This window comes from Montipora capricornis, chromosome 6 (genome assembly GCF_036669925.1).
Source record: "Montipora capricornis isolate CH-2021 chromosome 6, ASM3666992v2, whole genome shotgun sequence".
Lineage (NCBI taxonomy): Eukaryota > Metazoa > Cnidaria > Anthozoa > Scleractinia > Acroporidae > Montipora > Montipora capricornis.
This window is the reverse complement of record NC_090888.1, coordinates 53,056,797-53,061,796: the sequence shown is the minus strand read 5'-3', so window position 1 is coordinate 53,061,796 and position 5,000 is coordinate 53,056,797. Positions and strand designations below refer to the sequence as shown.

General features: G+C 37.7%; 1 long non-coding RNA gene across 1 annotated transcript in view; it reads right to left on the bottom strand.

Annotated features, from left to right (window-relative positions):
- Nucleotides 1-5,000, bottom strand: part of LOC138052470 (uncharacterized) — a 10,013-nt gene that overhangs the window by 4,994 nt on the left and 19 nt on the right. Inside the window, exon 1 of the long non-coding RNA XR_011133081.1 lies at nt 4,857-5,000. This exon is cut by the window's right edge and continues 19 nt beyond it. This is a non-coding gene — a long non-coding RNA (uncharacterized lncRNA). The remainder of the gene's footprint in view (nt 1-4,856) is intronic.

Genomic DNA, 5,000 nt, shown 5'->3' with positions numbered 1-5,000 from the left:
GGGACTACATGTACATGTTTGCTGGGATAGAGTTGGCAGCTCTTGCTGGGATAAGCAACAATCCTCCAAAGAGTCCTTGAAGTCTTAAAGGCAGCTTGTTATGACCTGATGATGGGATTAAAATTTCTTGAAGTTTTGATTACAATGTACAGGGTGTACCATACAGTACCTGCCATGAAGCTAAATGCACCATGATAATAATAATAATTTAATAATAATAATAATAATAATTATTATTATTATTATTATTATTATTATTATTATTAAATTATTATTATTATCATGGTGCATTTAGCTTTACAGCTTCATGGAATAATAATAATAATAATAATAATAATAATAACTATAATTATTATTATTATTATTATTATTATTATTATTATTATTGTTATTATTATCATTATAATTATTATTATCATTATCCCAGAGCAAGCATGGCCAGGCTTTACTTAGCAAGGAATGAGGGCAGAAGAGGACTGAAATCAGTGGAGGAAACAATAAGATTAAGATCAGAAAAGTCAAGTCAACTTTATTTAGGCAGGGTAGCCCAGTTAGCCATGGCTACAATTATTGGCTCAGGAATGGATACATGTACATGAAGAAGAAACTGCAAAGGATCAGGCACTAACAACTTGATGGAGGGAGGTTATCATAGAAAAACAAGCCAGTCAACCACAAAATGCAGAATGTATAAATAGAGAGACAAAACTATATTTCACATTCTCCATTTGTGTAGCAAACTTGCACAATGTGAATGTAGTTCTAAAGAGAAATGACAAAGTAGCTCAAATAATACACTAAAATCTATGTAAAAAATATTATCTCTCATACTCAAGGAATTGGTATGACCATGTTGAGAAGAAAGTGGCAGAAAATAGCAAAGCAAAGATACTTTTGGATTTCTCTAAACAAACAGATCATTGTTATACAGGCACAAAGAGCAGATATTGTTTTCAAAGACAATTAAGATCTAAATCACACATGGGTCATTAAGCCTACAAGTAATTTTTTTCGCTATAAGCCTGTCATGTGTCAGGCCAGACCACGGCACCTCATTTTCATTGTCTCGTTTTTCTTTTTTTTTCTTTTTTAAAAGTGGTTAGGGTGAGGGTTAAGGTTCAAATCTTTTGCATTGCCCGTAGCCAGACAGGAAGATCCTTCTTTTTCGTGTTTTAACGTCAGGCCTGAAACTATTTCTGCTCTAGCATGATCGGAATCCCGTGTAAGATCTTATGGGGTAAAATCACTTAACATTACATGTATGTCAATACAGTGCAGACCAGAAATATGTGGGAAGACACCACTGTTGTTGTTCAAATTATTCTTCAGTCATATTCGGAAGAATTTCAAAAAAAATCTTTCAAGATTTCCATTCAAATGTTTGATATTTTAGAACTTTCTTCAGACCAATGTACAAAAAACAGTATTTAAAATTAAAGCTTTAAAATATACACATGCACATATTTTCTGTATCTAAATGAGGGTTGAAGATGAACTAGAAATAAATCTTTTTCCCAGTTCCATAACGTCCTCTGTTTCGGATACAGCATTTTTGAATTTCCGAATTTTTACCTTGCGTGACCCCAGGATACAGAGCTGATTGAAAAACTTGTCTCTTTCTATGATTCTCAGACATTTGTGGATTTCAAGTACATTACGAGAGGTGTTCATACACATGTATTTTATCAGAAACCCACAAGGGTTGAAACGTGTAACGGCCCCCTGTGTGCTGGGGAACAAGCTTCATCTGAATAATTATTCAATTTGCTAATTACCATATTTGGAACAACAAGAGCAAGGGGTTTCCAAATATGGTACTTAGCACTGAAACATTCAACCAATCAGTTCGCACTTAATATTCGGAAGCTGTGAACGTGCGTTACACGTTTCATGTTGGCAGTGTGGCCCAGTGGTTAGGGCGCTTGCCTTGAGATCGGGAGATCCCGGGTTCAAGACCTGCTCTGACCATTTGGTGAATTTGATCCTGGTAGTCCCTGGTTCAACTTCCCAGCTGCACTTGTAAATAGCCAACTGGCTTGCCTCTGGCCAGTTGGGATTCTTAACAGTTGTTGTTGTTCTGTTCTGTCGTTTCGTTGTGTTTCATTGGCCCTGAAAAGCCCCCATGGGGAGTGGTCAATTAAGCATGTATTGTATTGTTTCAACCCTTATGGGTTTCTGATTTAAGGAAGCACATTTGCGGAAAAGTGAACTCCAGGTGTTTTCGTTGATTACTGGCCACCATATTGGTGGACCACGGACGGTCTGCCAACATGGCAGCATTGTGTGAAATGCTTCGGGAAATTGATAACTCAGAAACGATGTTCCACACAGACCTGACAATTGGAGAAACGGTTTATATATTTGTCTTGAAATCATTTCAAGTTGTTGGCTTCTTTTATTGAACGGTTTTGAATTTGCTTTTTGTTGCATGACAATGAAAACAATCAAAACATGCGCACACTGCCCAATACTGTTTTGACAATACTGTTGCTTTCGTTTGCCATTCTATTGAGAATTCTTACGTTTTTGCTTTCTTTGTTTGTCATTCTAGTTGAGCAAAATACATTTGTATATGTTTCAGCTTTTGTTTGTGCATAGGCAATAACGTTAGTTATGGAAGTCACGATAAGAAATGTAATTTGAGGCCCTAAAAATTCACTGTAAAACTGGTCATAAAATCTTATCAGTCCCATGAAAACACAAACAACATGCATTTGGGGAACAGTAACCTTGTTGATTCCACAGCACATGTACATTGCAGTGTTATTTAATTTAAATCAATGCACCTGTAAAAATACAGTTTTACTTTGCATCATATCAGAAGACCAGTCAAAACCTCAAGTTTACCGGACAAATGTCTGATGACCGGCGCTTTTTTGCAGGCTTGGTCATAAATGTACATGCATCAATACCTACATGTAGACATGGAAGAGTACAAGAGAAGAAAAAGGAGAAAGTGGAGAAGTACATGTACTGTACTAAGACTTGGCAAGGGAGATTCAAAGATTGTGGAACACCTCATGATCAGCAAAAGTATTACCGGTTGTACAGTAGGAGAATTGGGAGCTGTGGCAAAACAGTACTGGAGAAGGAGTTGAAATAGCTGGATATCAAGAAGGAAGTACCGGTAGTAGCAGAGTACAATTTTAGCTGCCCCACTGGGATCAGCAAGGATACCAAGGAGAGTATTGGATATCTCAGGGTAGAGGTTCAAATGGGATACCAATACAGAAACTGGCTGTCACAGAGCTGAGAAAATCAACAATGAAAGTAATAATAATAATAATAATAATAATAATAATAATAATAATAATGATGATGATGATGTATTGATACCATTGACATTGATTTTGAGGAAGAGTAAAGCAGGGTACGAATTAAGAAAGGGGTATGTTACCGTAAATCAGTTGTTCTTTATGGATGACCTTTAACCGTATGGAAACAATGAAAAACAGCGGAATTCCTTGATCAATACAGTATGTGTATTTAGCTAGGATATTGGAATGAAGTTTAGCATTAAAAAATGTGGGGTTTTGGACTTTTGGTCACTAAACAGGGAAAGTTAGAAGAAAGCAGGGGAAAAACATTACCGAATTATCAGCCGATGACGCAGATAGACAAAAATAAAGTGTACATTAAATGCCTCAGGGTTTTTGAAGCAGACAACATGAAACATACAGAAATGAAAGATATAGTCAGAAAAGAGTACTTCATATGGGTGAAAAGCACATTATAAAACTCAAAACTTAATGCAGGAAACACAAGATTTGCCTTGAATCCAAGAGCAGTGTCTGTGATAAGGTATGGGGTTGGTATTATATTTTGGAAGAAGGATAAACTGGAAGAAATTGCCCAAAAGACAAGGAAGCTTTTAAGTATTTATCAAACTTTAATCATACAAATAACATTGAGAGACTATATTAATTTGCCACGGCAAATTGGTGGAAAGGGTTTGTTAGTGTAGAGGACCGTGTTAACCCATTGACACCTGGGAGGGATGACACTTGATAGATTTTACTCTGTCTAACGCCAGACGATTTTACTCGTCAATGGGGGGCATCCTAGGGTGTTTTCATGTGTGAATGGGTTAACCCACTGACCCCCTGGGAGTGATAGATTTTACTCTGTCTAACGCCAGACGATTTTACTCGTCAATGGGGGGCATCCTAGGGCGTTTTAAGTGTGAATGGGTTAACCCACTGACCCCCTGGGAGTGACAGATTTTACTCTGTCTAACGCAAGACGATTTTACTCGCCAACTGGAGGCGTTCCAGGGCGTTTGAGGTATCAGTGGGTTAAACACTTAAAAACTATGTCCCTCAACAATATGGAAATTGAAAGTCTGCGAAAATATGCGGCTAGGAGTGGTGAAATCTTCATCAGAGAAGTGAGCAATAAGAACTTCCCGGGAAAAGGCAAGGAGAAAGAAGATATTAAAAGGGACCTATTACAGAAGTACACCAGCAATGCTCGATATGGAAAGTTTTATGGAAACACAGAGCTTATCAGAGATAAAAGATGAAGATGTTTCAGGAAAGTGTGGGATGTGTGGTCCGCCAGAGATGAGACAGTTCTGCATGAGCATTACTGTATCAGATTAATCAGAGCGAGTGCAGTGCACTACATGTAGCATGGCGAAGTGATAAAATTGCGCAGGTAATACACTGGAAGATGTGCCATCGATTCAATATGTAAGTCTCAGAGATGTGGTATGATCATAAGATTGAAAAGGTTGGGAGGTAATCTACAATTGGGAGGTAATCTACAATAGATAAGTTACGGGGCAAACGCAAGGGGTGCCGGGGGCTATGTAAACTGAAAAAAACATGGAAATCCAGCAAACAACTTCCGCTTACCTCATGTTTGGCACGACTTGTGTTTGCTTTCTGCGTTAGTTAAATGGCAGCTCAAGCACAAAAATCCATTCGGAAAATGCTGTGTCTACAACAGCGAATTCCATGAGACCGTTGTCTTCGAGGACTTTAAAAATGCAACCGACT